We start from the raw sequence: 19,648 nt of genomic DNA on the forward strand, positions 1-19,648 counted from the left end.
TTATAATTTCAGCATTATTAATTTGTGGTTTGTATTATGGCAATTTATTTACAATTCTGTCTGTGATCAGTTACTCTTCAAGCTATTCTGGTGGTAACAGGTTCTTTTGCCTAAAGCTTTTTCCATTCCAAACTTGAATGAGATACTTTTGATATGAATAAAATGTTATTCATACCTTTTATTTCTAATACCTGGTAGGATTTATAACATGAAACAAATACTGTATTTTACTCTAAAGAAGAAAAAACTAACTGAACTTCTTTGTCTCAGAAAACCAATTTAATCTGCCTTGCAAACTTGTGGTATGGGATCGAAACTGTTTCTGAAAAGAGGGTCTTGTAAGGGAGGGGGATGTTCATAACTTGTTTTTCACTTTTTGAGTTACCTCTTTTATTAATTTTTCTGGATATGATCTGTTTTTAACTATCTAAACACTGCAATTCAGTTTATAAATCATTTTCTTTGGAACTATATTTAACTGCATTATATACTTGGTTGTACAGCACTACTTTTTTCACACAAAATGGGTGTGTGAATGTAAATGAAAAAATGTTTGCATTATGGAAGATAAAAAGTAAAAAAAGTAAAGTGCAGCCATTATCAACCCACTGCAGGATGGAAGCCTCCTCAACAATTCATGCTGAGGGAAATGGACCATAATCTGCCACGCTGGTCCAATGCGGGTTGGCAGATCGACCGTATTCAGCAGTCAGGGGCTTGAACCCCGGTCTACTCAAAGAGCGTGTGCTACTGCACTCCCGCTCCTGCCCACTCGGCTACGGAGGCCTATGGAAGATACCATGTTTAAAATTTGGTCTTCTTTTGGGGATTTTAAGAAAGTAAGGCTACTATTTTGTTCTAGCTCTAAGGTTTACTTCAACCATTGATGGAAATTGTTAAATTTATTAAAGAGGTGCCTCTACAGTTTTTTTGTTAGAGACGTATAAATCATCAACAACAACAGCAAGCCGAATAAACAATTTTGAGGCTGTAGAGTGGTAAGAATTTAGAACTGCTTTTTCTACTGCCAAGAAATATATTTCTGAAACGGGTGAAATTCCATTCCCCATGGGAGTCTAAATATTTGTTTATACGTGTATTGCTTATAACTGAAATATCTGGCTTCTGATACAACCCTATAATTATTATTATTAGCCATATGGTTCAAGGAAGCCTGAGGCTTATGCTGCACTGCCCAAAAAAAAAAAAAAAATTTCCCTATTACCCTGAGTGAGACAGAGAAAGAGAAGTAGAAAGGAATCACCAAGAAAGAGAAAAATGATGATATCCAGCTCATGACCCTGGATGTGCCAAGCCCATACTCACCAGATGTGAGCCCCTGGGGGTAATTTGTAGAATTTGTCCATAAATGGGTAACATAAGCCAGAATATCACCATTGAATCGACACTGATGGAATCCATACTGGCGATCGTTGATCAGACGGAAGGTTTCTAGGTAGTTTAAAAGTTGGTGGTTAATTGATTTCGACATTACTATAGAAAGAGTAGAAGTAATTGCAATGGGATGATAATTGGATGGGAGGGACATGTCACCCTTTTTAGGAACTGGCTGAATATGAGCAAATTTCCAAGCAGAAGGAAAAACACCTTTGGAATAAGAAAGTGAAAAAAGGTAGCAAAGAACAGGTGTACAGGTTTTGAGAACAAGTGGAGAAATACCATCGGGTCCTGGAGCTTTCTTAGCATCAAGATTCATCAAAATCCTTCTGACATCCTTTTGACAGAAGACCACAGGAGGCATTGAATGGAGTGTGTTGGGAATGGTGGGAGGTGTTTTACCAAGATCATTAATGCATGAGTTGGAAGGAAAATGGGATGCTAACAGGTCAGCTTTATCCTTGGCTGAAGTGACAACAGAACTATCTGGTTTTGACAGAGATGGGAGCAGAGATGGGCAAAAGTTGCAGCCAATAGTTTTGGCAGGAGACCAGAATGCTCAGCTTTGAGGATGCTGTCTTGGTTTAGTAGATGACAAAGATGGAACAAAATGAAACTTACATCCACATCGGTGTATAGTAACATGACATCAAACAATACTAGTACATCACTCTCTTCAATGTTTTACGTCAGTGATAAATTGATGAGCTCATGTTATGTTAGCAACACTAAATTTTAAAAGAATTATGTTAACCAAAAATGAAAAAAGATTTTCAAGGGCTAAAAATCTGTACAACACTAGTGGTCTTAGGGGCTGTTTTGCCTTGTGAAGTTTTGTTAACCCAAAAATTTATAGCATTCTAAAATTTCTTATACTAATTTTTTTTTTTGCAGGTCTTAAGGGCTCATCTGGCTTATGAATTTTTGTTATCCCAAAAATATATATCAAATTTCTTATACCAATCGTTTTCCAGTATTCTAAGATTTATCTCATAATTTTTCCTGAAGTTTTGCTGCATATTATCTAATTTTGCTTTTAGTCTGAGGAAAGAAAATTGATTATCTAAACTATACAGGGGTTCACATCTGGCTTGGCACACCCAGGGGCCTGAGCTGGATATCATCATTCTTCTCTTTCTTGATGATTCCTTTCTACTTCTGTCTCTTGTTTACTCTCTCAAGGTAATTCCGAATTTTTTTTTTTTTTTGTTCTAGCTGGTACAGCATAAGCCTCAGGCTTCCTTACACCATATGGCTAATAATAATAATACATCTGTGTCCATTAGTATAAGTTCTAATTTCCTGTGGCAATTGAGGTATCAAGAATAACAATCTTATCACCTTTGTTTGTTTCTTGCATCACTATATCTTTTGTTCTGCTTTCGAAGTACTGGCTTTTTGAGATACTTTAGTACAGCCACAAAATTTAAGACAATTAGCCAAAAAATCCCATACATACGGCTAAAGGTTTAACTACCTCCTTTGTAGCAGCTTTTAATATAACTGAAGATTCCATCAGCTTAAGGAGATTTGTTCACTTTTGCCTGCAGCAATTTCTCTTCCACTTTCCTTTCTATTATAAAATCATTTAACTCCCAATCAGCAATAGATGGATTTCTCCCAACACCTCACGTATGAATGTAGATGCAAAAATTAATTCAATTTACCAGAATTCCATCAAGATCAATAGTTATGTCATTGATATCCAGTCAATTCGTGAGTAGAAAGCATGCCAGGCAAGGCAAAGGCATGCTTCCTAAAGGATAAAAGTAGAACTATTATGCATAAGATTTTTGAATTAAGAGCCCTTTTTTTTTTCAATTATCTTTGGTCTGAATAGTAATAGAAGCATGTCATGCAAGAAAGCAAGTGTATGAGCTTATATAGCATCAGCCAAATAAAAAAAAAATTCACACAACCATTCCCTCTAAATGTTTGTCCAGTTCCCCCTTAAATTTATTTAACATATCAACTTCCACAACGACAGATGGAAGTTTGTTCCAGCAATTAACCAACCGCTGGCTAAATTGGGGAGTACAACGTCTACAGAAAGGATAGGAAGGGAGGAGGGGTTATGTTATTAGTTAAGAAACACATAAAAACCAAGGAAGTGAAGCCAGTCGACATCGCTGGACAGTGCAGTGTGGAGTCAGTTTGGTGTGACATAAACATTGGGAGATCAAAATTGAGAGTAGGAGTGTGCTATAGGCCTAAGGACTCTGATGAGTATAATAAGGAACTGTACAGGGAAATAGAGTGGGCCAGTAAATCAGAGTGTCTTATAATGGGAGATTTTAATTTCCCAGATATTGACTGGAATTTGGGGGCTGGTTACTCACACACTAGCAGGACTTTTGTGGATTTATTGGATGATTGTTTTCTACATCAGCATGTTCGGGAGGCAACTAGAGGGAGTAATACTCTTGATTTGATTATCAGCAGTGATTCTTCATGCATTAAGAATCTGCAGATAAATGAACCACTAGGTGGCAGTGATCACAGTGTGCTGAAGTGGGATTTACTCAAAGAGGTAACTACCATTAGGGGTAAAGGGAAGGGTTATTGCTTCCGTAAAGGCGACTATGATGGACTGAGACAGTATTTAAATTCTATACAGTGGGACCAACTGATGATGTTACCAACAGCAAATTCAAAATGGGAAGCATTCAAAGAACTTATCTTGAAAGCTACTAGGCTTTACATACCAACTAAGAAATATTGTTCAAGGTTTAGGCCAAAATGGATGTCAGATGAACTAATGAGGCATATGGCAGAGAAGAAAAATGCATGGGATACATACAAATCAACACATGACACAGAAGCCTATGATAGATACAAGTTGATATGCAACCAAGTTACAAAGGAGGTTAGGCAGGCGAAGGCAGATTACGAGAAATCCTTGGCAAGGGATGCAAAGAAAAACAGCAAAGAGTTCTTCACTTATGTAAACTCTAGAAGGAAGGGGATGAATCAGATTGGTCCACTTGATATTGATGGGTCAAGTGTTGATGATCCTGCTCAGGTAGCTAACAAACTAAATGAATATTTTGCATCGACATTCACACATGAGTTATTCAGCGAGGGGAATGCCAGAGGTGTATTCAACTCTAGCAGTAAGCTACAGAATCTTGAAATAACTGGGAGTAAAGTGGAGGAGAAACTGTTGAAGATAAACACAAGAAAGGCACCTGGGGTGGATGGGATCTATCCAGTTATATTAAAGGAGGCAGCAAAGGAAGTAAGCAAACCTTTAGCCATAATTATGAGAGCTTCCTTGGACTCAGGGGAGGTACCCATAGACTGGAAATGTGCAAATGTGACCCCAATTCACAAAGGAGGATCAAAGGCTGACACAAGTAATTATAGACCTGTGAGCTTAACTTCTGTTCCAGGAAAATTAATGGAGGCTCTGGTTAAAGAAGCACTGCAGGATCATTTAGACAAGACTTCAGTTATAGCTCAGACACAGCATGGTTTTATTAAGGGGAAGTCTTGCCTGACCAATTTGATTGGATACTATGATGCAGTCACAAAAGAACTGGATGCAGGGAATAACTTTGATATTATATACTTGGATCTTAGAAAGGCTTTTGATACTGTTGCACATGGAAGACTGCTGCACAAATTGGAGCAGTGTGACATTGGAGGCAAATTGCTGCTATGGATAAAGGGGTGGTTGAGGGGGAGAAGACAGAGAGTGGTAATCAATGGACACTGCTCATCGTGGACTGATGTTATTAGTGGAGTCCCTCAGGGCTCAGTGTTGGGTCCATTATTGTTTTCTGTATTTATAAATGATATTGATGATGGTATATCGGGCTTAATGTCCAAGTTTGCAGACGATACAAAGGTTGGCAGGGTTGTCAAGGACACTACTGACACTATGCTGCTGCAACAGGATCTGGAAAGGTTGAGCAGATGGGCTGAGAGGTGGCAAATGAAGTTTAACATTGATAAATGTAAAGTACTACACATGGGAAACAGCAAACCCAGAGCAACGTATCAACTCTGTGGTACTACACTGACAGTGGTAGAGAATGAAAGGGACTTGGGGGTGGTTGTGCAGGCAGATATGAAGTTCTCTGAGCAGTGCAGATGGGCTGCAAGAGTAGCTCATGGAGTATTGTCAATGATATACAGGAATTTTTCCAGCAGGGATAAGGAGGTGATTATTCCATTGTATAAGGCGATGGTCAGGCCACACCTAGAGTACTGTATACAGGTCTGGAGACCTCATTTCAAGAAGGATGTAGAGCTGCTGGAACGAGTACAGAGAAGGGCAACAAGATTAGTGAATGGAACAAAGGGGTGCTCTTACGAAGAAAGGCTTAAGTTTTGCAAATTACAGTGTCTGGAGACTAGGCACCAGCGAGGTGATCTGATAGAGGTGTATAAAGCCTTGAATGGTTTAAGCATGCTCAATGCTGATGGGATTCTTCCTCTAGCTCAGAGAAATCACCTGACAGGGCATAAATTCAAATTGAGGAAAGACAGATGTAGGATAGACGTGCGGAAATTTGCCTTTAGCCAGCGGGTGGTTGGTTGGTGGAACAGACTTCCATCCCTTGTGGTGGAGGTTGATAGCCTAAATAAGTTTAAGGCTCAGCTGGACAGGTATTTTGAACGAACAGAGGGGTGAAGTGGAAGTGGGTTTTTTTTTTTTTTTTTTTTTTGGCTGATGCTGAATAAGCTTGCTTTCTTGCATCAAATGCCTCTACTAATGCTAATGCTAATGCTAAAGGCAAATTTCCGCACCTTAGGTTCGTAATCTAAGCAAGTGGAAGAATCCCATCAGAATTCAGCATGCTCAACCCATTCAAGGCCTTGTACACCTCAATCAGATCACCTTGCAGGTGCCTAGTCTCCAGCTGCTGCAATTTGCATTAGTAGAGGCATATGATGCAAGAAAGCAAGCTTATGCAGCATCAGCAAAAAAAAAAAAAAAAAAAACTTCTACTTCACCCCTCCGTTCGTCTGAAATACCTGTCCAGCTGAGCCTTAAATTTCTTTAGGCTATCAACTTCCACAACAAGGGATGGAAGTCTGTTCCACCAACCAACTTCCCGTGGGCTAAAGGCAAATTTCCACACATCTATCCTACATCTGTCTTTCCTCAATTTGAATTTATGCCCTCTCAGGTGATTATTCTGAGCAAGAGGCAGAATCCCATCAGCATTGAGCATGCTCAAACCATTCAAGGCTTTATACACCTCTATCAGATCACCTCGCCTGTGCCTAGTCTCCATACACTGTAATTCGCAAAACTTAAGCCTTTCTTCGTAAGAGCAACCCTTTGTTCCATTCACTAATCTTGTTGCCCTTCTCTGTACTCATTCCAGCAGCTCTATATCCTTCTTGAAATGAGGCCTCCAGACCTGTATACAGTACACAAGGTGTGGCCTGACCATTGCCTTATACAAGGGAATAATCATCTCCTTATCCCTGCTAGAAAAATTCCTGTCTATCATTGATAAGACACCATGAGCTACTCTTGCAGCCCATCTGCACTGCTCAGAGAACTTCATATCTGCCTGCACAATTACCCCCAGGTCCTTTTCATTCTCTACCACTGTCAGTGTAGTACCACAGAGTTGATACATTGCTCTGGGGTTGCTGTTTCCCATATGTAGTACTTTACATTTGTCAATGTTAAACTTCATTTGCCACCTCTCAGCCCATCTGCTCAACCTTTCCAGATCCTGTTGCAACAGCATAGCATCAGTAGTGTTCTTAACAACCCTGCCAACCTTTGTATCGTCTGAAAACTTGGACATTAAGCTTGATATACCATCATCAATATTATTTATAAATACAGAAAACAATAATGGACCCAACACTGAACCCTGTGGGACTCCACTAATAACATTAGTCCACGATGAGCAGTGTCCATTGATTACAACTCTGGCTTCTCCCCCTCAACCACCCCTTTATCCATAGCAGCAATTTGCCTCCAATGCCACACTGCTCCAATTTGTGCAGCAGTCTTCCATGTGCAACAGTATCAAAAGCCTTTCTTAGATCCAAGTATATAATATCAAAGTTATTCCCTGCATCGAGTTCTTTTGTGACTGCATCATAGTATCCAATCAAATTAGTCAGACAAGACTTCCCCTTAACAAAACCATGCTGTGTCCGAGCTATAACTGAAGTCTTGTCTAGATTATCCTGCAGTGCTTCTTTAACCAGTGCCTCCATTAATTTTCCTGGAACAGAAGTTAAACTCACAGGTCTATAATTACTTGTGTCGGCCTTTGATCCTCCTTTGTGATTTGGGGTCACATTTGCACATTTCCAGTCTGTGGGTACCTCCCCTGAGTCCAAGGAAGCTCTCATAATTATGGCTAAGGGTTTCTTACTTCCTTTGCTGCCTCCTTTAATATAACTGGATAGATCCCATCCACCCCAGGTGCCTTTCTTGTGTTTATCTTCAACAATTTCTCCTCCACTTTACTCTCAGTTATTACAAGATTCTCTAGCTTACTGCCAGAGTTGAATACACCTCTGGTATTCCCCTCGCTGAATAACTCCTCATGTGTGAATGTCGATGCAAAATATTCATTTAGTTTGTTAGCTACCTGAGCAGGATCATCAACAGTTGACCCATCGATATCAAGTGGACCAATCTGATTCATCCCCTTCCTTCTAGAATTTACATAAGTAAAGAACTCTTTGCTGTTTTTCTTTGCATACCTTGCCAAAGATTTCTCGTTATCTGCCTTTGCCTGCCTAACCTCCTTTCTAACTTGGTTAAAGATCAACTTGTATCTATCATAGGCTTCTGTGTCACATGTTAATTTATATGTATCCCATGCATTTTTCTTCTCTGTCATATGTCTCATTAGTTCATCTGACATCCATTTAGGCCTAAACTTTGAACAATATTTCTTAGTTGGTATGTAAAGCCTAGTAGCTTCCAAGATAAGTTCTTTGAATGCTTCCCATTTTGAATTTGCTGTTGGTAACATCATCAGTTGGTCCCATTTGCAGAATGGGCAGAATTTGCAAAACTTAAGCTTCTCTTGGTAAGAGGATCCCTTCATTCCCCTCACCAATCTTGTTGCCCTTCACTGTACACGCTCAAGCAAATTTACATCCTTCCTAAAATGAGGCCTCCAGACCTGTACGCAGTACTCAAGGCGTGGCCTGACCATTGCCTTATACAAAGGGATAATCATCTCCTTTTCCCTGATAGCAAAATTATTGCCAAGTCTTATTCATTTTCTACCACCCTAAGCGCAGTTTGTTTGTTATTTTGGTTTTTAGGAGCATTAGCAACTAAGGCCATATTGCTCCAGGATATGCGGTGGTCATTCCCTGACCTTTTCGCATCCTCCGTATTTGGTGGTGACGGACTCGAACCCCGGTCTAATCAAGAAGCGTGTGCTACGCACTGCTGATCAAGAAGCGTGTGCTACGCACTGCTGCTCCTTCCCACCTGGCTATGGAGGCGCCCCCTAAGTGTAGCAACACACAGTTCGTACGTTCCTCTGGGGTTACTTTTACCCATATGCAGTACTTTGCATTTGTCAATGTTAAATTTCAGTTGCCACTTCTCAGCCCATCTGCCCAAATTTTCTATATCCTGTTGCAGTAGCACACTGCCATTACTGTCATTAACAACCCTGCCAATCTTTGTATCATCTGCACACATTATAGCCTTAGTCGCTGATGCGCCAATAAAACCCAAAACAACCGACCAACCAATTGTATCATCTGCAAACTTCGACACTAAGCCTGATATATCTTCATCAATATCACTGATAAATACACAAAACAACAGTGGGCCCAACACCGAACCCTGTGGAACTCCACTAATAACATTAGTCCACAAAGAGCAGCACCCATTAATTAACATCCTCTGTCTTCTCCCACTCAACCACCCTTTTATCCATTGTAGCAACTTACCCTTAATACCATTCTGCTCGAATTTTACAGTAGTCTTCCATGCGCAACAGTGTAAAAAGCTTTTCTGAAATCCAAGTATATGATATCAAAATTATTTTTTTGCATCCAGTTCCTTTGTAACCACATATAGTATCCAATCGAATTTGTCACACAAGACTGTCCCTTAACAAACCCATGCTGTGTCTGAATTATTGCTGCAGTCTTGTCTAGATAATCCTGCAATGCATCTTTAACCAGTGACTCCATTATTTTAACTGGAACAGAAGTTAAACTAATTGGTCTGTAATTGCTCATCTCACCCTTCGATCCCCCCTTTGTGAATTTTGCACATCTCCAGTCCGTGGGGACTTCCTCTCAGTCCAAGGATGCTCTCATAATTATGGCTAAGGGCTTGCTTAGTTCCTTTGCTGCCACCTTTAATGTAACTGGATAGATCCCATCCACCCCAGGTGCCTTTCTTATGTTTAACTTCAACAATTTCTCCTACACTTTGCTCTGTTATTACAAAATCATTAAGCACCCTGCTACAATTTGATAACCTTCTGCATTTTCCTTCCTTAATAACTCCTCGTGTGAATGTGGATGCAAAATACTCATTCAGTTTGTTTGCTATCTGAGCAGGATCATCAACAGTCAAATCATTGATATCAAGTGTACCAATCTGATTCATCCCTGTTCTTTTAGATTTTATATAAGTAATTAATATGTGTATACAGCAATATATTGATAACAAGAAGGCAATATGCTGAATCTTGTTTGGTAAGTGAACCCCCCCACACCAAAAAAATATTTATATAACCTTGAACATTAATGTAAATAAGTTTCAATCTTTATTGCAATCAGTGACAAATTTTACATGTATGCCTGATGCAATGCCCATAACAGCAACAATGCTAGTGGTTATTCCGTTTATGATTATTATTAGCTATATGGTGCAAGGAAGCCTGAGGCTTATGCTGCACCAGCCAAAATAAAAAATAAAAAGTTACCAAGTTACCCTGAGAAAGAGTCAAAAGTAGAAAGGAATCACCAAGAATAATGATATCCTGCTCAGGACCCTAGGTGTGCCAAGCCCATACTCACCAGATGTGAGCCCCTGGACATATTCTCAAGATGGCAGAAGCTGGACAAGTTAGCATACTCATTGTAACTGTATAACAAATGGAATAGCAACCAGAATTTTCTGATGCCCCAGTTCACAATGGGTCACACAATTTTCATTGCAATGTATAGGCTCAAATCTGCAATCTCCTTAGTTGTGGCTATGGAAGAAATCCACCTGACTATGATCAATAATACCCATTATACAGAATGAAAATGAACTGATACAGGGTCAAAAAAACTTGCTGATTCAAAGCACTTCCTATTAAGTTGTACAATTAAAATGGTGCTGAAAAACATCCAATGCTGCACTGAGTACAGGGTTTCACCAAGCCTGGCACATTATACTGAACATTCTGAAACTTTAATAATTAGTTAATTATTAAAGTTTGCTTGCCTGGGAATTTTTTTATGCGCATCTATGGCCATAGTGCCCCAAATATTAAAGTTACTTTTTAATGAATAGGTAATCATTACTTATTAATTGGTAGAAATCCAATAAATGCCGACAGTATCACATGAAGGACCTTACTGACCTAATTAAAACTGAATAACACAATAACCTCTACATCTCATAGCTGATATTCAGAATAAGAATATCCACAACAAAACGTAATAACATTCGCTTGACGCGCTCACGAACCTTGTCAGTAACTCTTTTCCGTGAATAAACCTTATCCTCGGTCATCATCAAAAAAACGTTTTTTTTTTTTTTTTATTCCTAATCCACTAGCAAGCTCGATATGCAAACCAAATCGCTTTTCTCAACAGATCTCACTGACTCGAAGGAAAACTTCAATCAGTTCACTTTAATAGATTAACTTCCTCAAAAGAGCGATGGACAAAAAAAAAAAAAATTCTTATAATCACCATGTATCTTAATCCAAGTCCACATTGATTGGAAATGTTACAATTTGATACTTAGCGATCGGTGTACTTAGGGTACTCCATTATAAACATTTCTGGGTAGGAGGGATATAACAATATTTTAAAACACATAGACACAACTTCCTTGAGGACATAACCAAATGTAAATATCTACTTTTTAGAATGTACACTCCTACGAAAGTCAATAATTACGACATAATATCGTCCTGTTTTTGAAATATACAGGTAAAAAAAAAAAAAGTGATTTATTGACAATCCCAACGACAGCGCCCTCAACCGGCAAGTCCATTTCTAAAACCTTTGAAAGTTAAATAAAAATATTTATAATCAGATAATGAACGCCACGCTGCGTTCTGTTATTGGTCCACCATTGACATGGGGGAATTGATGCTCATCTTTTTACAAACATTGTTATCAACGATCGACCTAAAATTACAAATTGTTCACTGTTTCTGTGCAAAATTTTACCCCAGGGTACACCCTTGGCACACCCAGGGTCCTGAGCCGGATATCATCATTCTTCTCTTTCGTGATTCCCTTCTACTTCTCTCTCTCTCTCTCTCTTCTCTCTCAGGGTAACTCATAATTTTTTTGGCTGTTGAGCATAAGCATCAGGCTTCCTTGCACCATATGGCTAATAATAATAACAATAAGTTGCTAATCAAGACTTGATGAGATTAAGACTTCAAGCAACTGTAATAGTTTATATTGCATAACGACTTCGTCTCGTCTGGTGATGTTATTTAATTAAAAACGATTCTTGTAATTTAGGTCGAATCATGAATAACAATGTATTCTCTAAAAGGAGTACAGCCCCAAGTTTGTCTCTGTCAATGAAGGGAACTCACGGTTCCCATGAGAGCTAGAGAAATTATTATTTCACTTCTTCAGCTAAAATGAAATTGCATACTTTCGTTAAATTACTGAAAACATGTATTAGTATTACTGTTAGTATTAGAAAACTGATGCAAGAAAGCAAAGCTCGAATAAAATCAAAGTACAAAAAAAAAAAAAAAAAACGGGAACAGAAAAGAAAACTTTTTACCCACTTTATTTCCTCATTCCTTCTAATAACATGGATAATCTTTCTTTAAATTTAGAAGATACTTCTTGGCTAAATGCCTAAGAGAATGAAATTCACTTATGCATGGATAATGCACACAGATCATTTCTAATACCAAGCTAATTTTAATGCATCGTTTTAATTATATCTCATATTGTGAATACCTTCACAGCGCGTTGCCGGTATTGTACTACCTCGAATAAGTAACACTTCACTTATGAAGAAAACTAATGTTACTTATTCTCGGCGAATACCACCACCGAGACGGCACCGTTTTGAAGTTTATTGGCTTCTCATCGGTGGATGGGCAAGTACCTTGTTTTTGAAATAATGACAACCCAATTATGAAGTATAACTCCACAAGATCAGCGATGCCTGATGGTGTGCATCGTTTAATCAAAAAGATATTTCTTGGCTATCCACCGAGAATAAGTAACATTAGACTTCTCCATAGGTGAAACATTACTTATTCGAGGTAATACAATACCGGGGGCTCACATCTGGTGAGTATGGGCTTGGCAAACCCAGGGTCCTGAGCTGGATATCATCATTCTTCTCTTTCTTGGTGATGCCTTCTACTTCTCTCTCTCTCTCTCTCTCTCTCTCTCTCTCTCTCTCTCTCTCTCTCTCTCTCTCTCTCTCTCTCTCTCTCACACACACACACACACACACACACACACACACACACACACACACACACACACACACACACACACACACACACAGGGGGTTACTCGGGAATTTTTTTTTTTTTTTTTTTTTTTTGGCTGGTGCAGCATAAGCCTCAAGCTTCCTTGTACCATATGGCTAATAATAATAATACTATGGCAACTCAATACCTGGAGAGATTGAGCAAGGCTCAACGGGTAGAATTTTTCTCAGCCTGGTCTGAGCTTGTTAACAGGAGAGGACTGCTTCTACAGGGATGGGATACACTTAAATAGAAAGGGTGCAAAAATATTTGCTGATGCTATCAAGGCAGAGTTAGGTGGGTCGGAAAACTGCTAGCTTGGGGGAGTACACGGAATAATAGGTAAACATTAGCTGCTGGCAGAGGAAAAATTTGCACTACTTTCTATTGAAAGTAGATTCTTGCACTACTTCTATTGAAATGCAATTGAGCAGCAGACTAGAAAGCAAAGCAATGGGAAATTCCTGGACAGCAGGGAGTCATACTGGAACAAGAAAATACATGGGCTGTGTTAGGGTAACTAAGAGTAGAAACAGGTGCATGTACACCAATGCTAGTTAATAAATTCGATGAGCTTAAAGTGTTAATCAAGACATCAAAGGCAGATATCGTTGGGATATCAGAGACATGGTCTCACACAGATATAAGCAGTGCAGGACTAGAATTTGGGGAGTAAAATGTGTACAGAAACGATAGACAGGACAGAAAGGGAGAAAGGGTTAGGCTGTTAGTTGAGAAACACATAAAATCTAAGGAAGTGCATTCAATTGATGTTGGTGGACAATGCAAGGTTGAGTCTGTTTGGTGTGGCATAAGCACTGGGAAAGGAAAAATGAGAGTAGGTGCGTTTTATAGGACTAATGAATCTGATCAGTATAATGAGCAATTGTGCAGAGAAATAGAATGGACCAGTAAATTAGAGTGTCTTGTAATGGGGGATTTTCATTTCTCGGATATTAACAGGAATTTGTGGGACAGTCACTCACACACTAGCAAGACTTTTGTGTATTTATTGGATGATTGTTTTCTGCAGCAGCATGTTCGGGAGGCAACTACAGGGAATAATACTCTGATCTGATTATCATTAGTGATTCTTCATGCAACAAGAATCTGCAGATAAAGGAACCACTATGTGGCAGTGATCACAGTGTGCTAAAGTGGGATTTACTCAAAGAAGAAACTACCATCAAGGGTAAAGGGAAGGGATTTTCCTTTAGTAAAGGTGACTACGGTGGTCTGAGACAGTATTTAAATTCTATACGGTGGTCTGAGACAGTATTTAAATTCTATACGGTGGGACCAACTGATGATGTTACCAACAGCAAATTCAAAATGGGAAGCATTCAAAGAATTAGTCTTGGAAGTTACTAGGCTTTTCATACCAACAAAGAAATATTTTTCAAGATTTAGGCCTTAATGGATATCAAATGACCTAATTAGACATGTGACAGAGAAGAAAAATGCATGGGATACGTAAAAATTAACATGTGACACAGAAACCTATGACAGATATAAGCTGATTTGTAACCAAGTTACAAAGGAGGTTAGGCAGGCGTAGGAAGATTACAAGAAATCTTTGGCATAGGATGCAAAGAAAAACAGCAAAGAGTTCTTTACTTATGTAAACTCTAGAAGAAAGGGGATGAATCAGCTTGGTCCAGTGAATATAGATGGTTCAACTGTTGATGATCCTGATAAGGTAGCTAACAAACCAAATGAATATTTTGCATCGACATTCACACATAAGGAGTTATTCAGGGAGGGAAGTGCCAGAGGTCTATTCAACTCTGGCAGTAAGCTAGATAATCTTGTAATAACTGAGAGTAAAGTGAAGGAGAAATTGTTGAATATAAACTCAAGAAAGGCACCTGGGGTGGATGGAATCTATCCAGTTAAATTAAAGCATGCGGCAAAGGAAGTAAGCAAACCCTTAGCCATAATTATGAGAGCTTCCCTGGACTCAGCGGAAGTACCCATGGACTGGAAATGTGCAAATGTGACCCCAATCCACAAAGGAGGATCAAAGGACAACACAAGTAATTTTAGACTTGTTAGTTTAACATCTGTTCCAGGAAAATTAATGGAGGCACTGGTTAAAGAAGGATTGCAGGATCATCTGGACAAAATTTCAGTTATAGCTCGGACACAGCGTGGGTTTGTTAAGGGGAAGTCTTGGCTGGCTAATTTGATTGGATCTAATTTGATTTTGTGACTACTCTGATGTAGTCACAAAAGAACTGGATGCAAAGAATAACTTTGATATCATAGATTTGGATTTTAGAAAAAGCCTTTGATACTGTTGCACATGGAAGAACGCTGGACAAATTGGAGCAGTGTGGCATTGGAGGCAAATTGCTACTATGGATAAAGGGATGGTTGAGTGGAAGAACACAGAGTGTGTTAATCAATGGACACTGCTCTTCGTGGACTAATGTTATTAGTGGAGTTCCTCAGAGTTCAATGTTGGGTCAATTGTTGTTTTCTGTATTTATAAATGGTATTGATGATTGTATATCAGGCTTAATGTCCAGGTTTGCAGACGATACGAAGGTTGGCAGGGTTGTTAATGACACTAATGACAGTACACTGCTGCAACAGGATCTAGAAAAGTTGAGCAGATGGGAAGAGAGGTGGCAACTGAAGTTTAACATTGTCGAATGTAAAGTACTACATATGGGAAGCAGTAATCCCAGACTAATGTATCAACTCTGTGGTATCACACTGACAGTGGTAGAGAATGGAAAGAATCTGGGGGTATTGTTTTGGCAGATATGAAGTTTTCTGAGTAGTACAAACCGTCTGCAAGAGTAGCTAATGGTGTCTTGTCAATCATATACAGGAATTTTTCTAGCAAGGATAAGGAGGTGATTTTTCCCTCATGGCAATGGTCAGACCCCACCTTGAGTACTGTATACAGATCTGGAGGCCTCATTTTAAGAAGAATGTAGAGCTGTTGGAACGAGTACAGAGAAGGGCAACAAGATTAGTGAATGGAACAAAGGGTTGCTCTTACGAAGAAAGGCTTAAGTTTTGCAAATTACAGCGTCTGAAGTCTAGGCACCTGCAAAGTTGTTGTTGTTGAGTTTAACGACACATAGGCTGCTGGGGACATATTGTGTCTTTATACGGGTGAACATGAAACAATGACTATATTTTCTGATATATTCCTATCCGATTTAGGAAAGTAAAAAGTTCTGTTTTATTAGAATCATCTCCCATAATCTGCTTTAAATTTATTGATGTCTGCGTATTAGAAATTGACTGAAAGGTGTGCAAGGGGATGGTTTGAAAGTGTGGGCGGTCCTCTAGCAAATGGCGAATGGTCAGTTGAACCTGACATGATGTGCATTGGGGAGCGCTATCATTAGTTAATAGATACAGATGAGTGAGGTGAGTATGCCCAATCCTAAGCCTTCGTAAAATTGTTTCTTCTCGTCTATTTTTCCGGAAACTGGAGAGCCACAGCTTTGGTTCGGATTGTATTTGATATAGTTTGTTTCCTGGATAACCTCTCCAGATTAGTGACCAGCTATTGTAACATGCTTTACGGTTGATATGTTTGAAATCGGAATACGGAACTTGAAAATATGGATAACCTCTCCAGATTAGTGACCAGCTATTGTAACATGCTTTACGGTTGATATGTTTGAAATCGGAATACGGAACTTGAAAATTCTGTAAAATAGAGGTATCTCTTTGTTTGGCAGCAAGATCTGCTCTTTCATTTCCTGCTATACCAGAATGCCCTGGTATCCAGCAGAATGTTACAGTTTGGTTTGACTCATTGCACACAAGTAATTTAGAATGGATTTGTTTGATAACAGGGTGAGAGGAGGTGGTATTACTAACCTGCGAGGTGTCACAGTTTGGTTTGACTCATTGCACACAAGTAATTTAGAATGGATTTGTTTGATAACAGGGTGAGAGGAGGTGGTATTACTAACCTGCGAGGTGATCTGATTGAGGTGTATAAAGCTTCGAATGGTTTGAGCATGCTCAATGCTGATGGGATTCTTCCCCTTGCTCAGAATAATCGCCTGAGAGGGCATAAATTCAATTTTTGAGCAAAGACAGTTTTAAGATAGATGTGCAGAAGTTTGCCTTTAGTCAGCAGATGGTTGATTGCTGGAACAAACTTCCATCTTTAATCAGCGGGTGGTTGATTGCTGAAACAAACTTCCATCTGTCATTGTAGAAGTTGATAGCTTAAATAGATTCAATGCAGAACTTGACAAACATTTGGAGCCAGTGGATGCGTGAAATAAGGGTTTTTTTTGGCTGATGCTATATAAGCTTGCTTTCTTGCATCATATGCCTTTGCTAATGCTAATGCTAACGCCTTGTGAACGTATTTACAATATGAGTTATAATCAAAAAGATTTCGATAAAACTACCTTGGTAGTACAAATGATATGTGTGCATTACCCATGCAAAGTAAATTCCTTTCTTATTCAAATTTATTCAAACTGTCTTCTTCCACAGAATAGAGAAACTTCATATCCCGGTCTCTCCCGCGAAATTCACAACTTCCACAAAAGAACGACAAAGAGGAAAATAAAAATGGCATAGTTGCTCTTTAACAACCATGCCAAACCGAATGTTTGGACACCTTGACCTTTCGAGGGTAGGCAGTATAACAGTTTCTGCCACTGCTTGCACAAGATTACATGTTTCATGGAAGTGTAATCTAAAAAAAATAATTATTCTCTTCTTGGAGGAAAATTTCCTTACGTATGTCCTGCAACCGTTCAAATAGTCGCTTCCTGAAGGAAAATTTCCTTCCATATGTCCTGCAGCCGTTGCATATTGAAATTTATATCCCTTTGGGTGTCTGGTCATCTAACAGAAAGCAAAGACGAAATCAAAATTTACTTTACTTAACCCTTTTAAAGTTTTAAGCACAAGTAAATCACCACACAGATACCTAATTTCCAGATGCCGCAATATACAGAACCGAAGTTCATATTAAGTTACCCCATGAGACCAAACTCATTCACCCATGTGTATTATGTCCAAAAATTGCATGGTTCTCTGGTCGGTTTCTTTTTTTTTTTTTTTTTTGCTTGACGAAAAAAAAAAAACCCCAAAGAAAATCGCTTGCTATTCTCGACTAACACCTATGACCAACCACGGTTTAAAATACGCCCATAAACGTTCCTCGCACATCATTAATGGGATTCTAACCTAGATATTTTCCGTACAGCGTGGAGACGACGTCGATAATGTATGCGTCTAAGACGCAGACACATACATCCAATATCTTATCAATATTGGAAAATCATAACAAAATTAATGAGAATGAATGAAAACAAAATTAATGGTTCTCTGGTCGGTTTCTTTTTTTTTTTTTTTTTTTGCTTGACGAAAAAAATGGAACCCCAAAGAAAATCGCTTGCTATTCTCGACTAACACCTATGACCAACCACGGTTTAAAATACGCCCATAAACGTTCCTCGCACATCATTAATGGGATTCGAACCTAGATATTTTCCGTACAGCGTGGAGACGACGGCGATAATGTATGCGTCTAAGACGCAGACATATACATCCAATATCTTATCAATATTGGAAAATCATAACAAAATTAATGAGAATGAATGAAAACAAAATTAATAAGAATTTAAAAAATGTAAAATTAAAAAAAATTAAATATTCAGCAAGATCGGAAAATAAAAAAAAGTAAAAAATTCAAAAAATTAAAACTATAAAATGTCAAGAATAAACAGAAACAGGAGAAAACATTTATTTTATTCCTCCTCCTGCAAAAATGACTTCAGCAAAAGAAAAGCAATTTTTTTCTACCTCAAAACAGCAGCTCTGATATTCCCCTTTCACATAGGAGTATGTGCCATTATTCTCATAGATCTTTTCATCCAATATATGACTTTTTTTTTCTTTGACATCTATCAACGTTCAGAGATTGTCTTTCAGGTAACCCTCGAGGATAACATAGGTTATGATCTTTGCCGTTTCCCATACTTTGAGTGGTGATTAAAATTGGGGAATGGAGCGCGAGGAGTTCTCCGTTCTTGGGATTTCAAGCCACTTTCAATCCGAGATTCTGGTGCATTTCATCCAGAGTAAAGTAACGGCCCCAAAATTTGCAGGTCCTTGGGGTTCTGTTGAAAAACTTATAAGGTGGGGTTGTAATAGTGATTTTTTAATTTTTAAAATTTTACGGTAACTAAGAAATAATTAAATAATTTTATATTATACTGAACAAATATTTTAAATACGAATAATATCTAATACATTAATCAACAATATTGTTTTGAGCGTCGGCCCTGTTCGAAAGATCCGTTTGAACACTTATGGCCACACCACTGCATCCTCCCCGGACCATAGGCTGGAGTCCCATCTATGCGTGGAAGAACTTTTATAATGTTTTTAACTTAGATGTTCTAGGGAGGAGGCTGAATGGCCTTACCCCCTCCACCCAGAAACTCAAGTTTTTCGTGTAGTAGAGCTGTCACATCATAGTGCACTCCCTCAGCACTGAGAGGGGCAAAGACCCTCCCAATTTAAAGATAGTAAATTTCTGGGGGGTGGGGTACGCCACTGAATTCAATATATGCAGTCCATAATACATGAGCCCAGGGCTC

The 19,648-nt window shown here is 38.8% G+C and overlaps 1 protein-coding gene across 3 annotated transcripts in view; it reads right to left on the reverse strand.

Annotated features, from left to right (window-relative positions):
* LOC150086434 (katanin-interacting protein-like) overlaps positions 1-11,435 on the reverse strand; it is a 351,533-nt gene extending 340,098 nt beyond the window's left edge. For 2 of the 3 annotated variants that reach the window (XM_090372572.1, XM_090372571.1), the window contains exon 1: positions 11,275-11,434. The gene's annotated coding sequence lies outside the window, so the exon portion shown is untranslated. Of the gene's footprint in view, positions 1-11,274 lie in introns of all 3 variants that reach the window. The other variant, XM_090372573.1, reaches the window with a different exon arrangement.
* Between the last annotated feature and the right edge of the window lie 8,213 nt (positions 11,436-19,648).

The sequence above is a fragment of the Mastigoproctus giganteus genome, chromosome 4 (genome assembly GCF_048544385.1).
Source record: "Mastigoproctus giganteus isolate SK-2022 chromosome 4, ASM4854438v1, whole genome shotgun sequence".
Classification (NCBI taxonomy): domain Eukaryota; kingdom Metazoa; phylum Arthropoda; class Arachnida; order Uropygi; family Thelyphonidae; genus Mastigoproctus; species Mastigoproctus giganteus.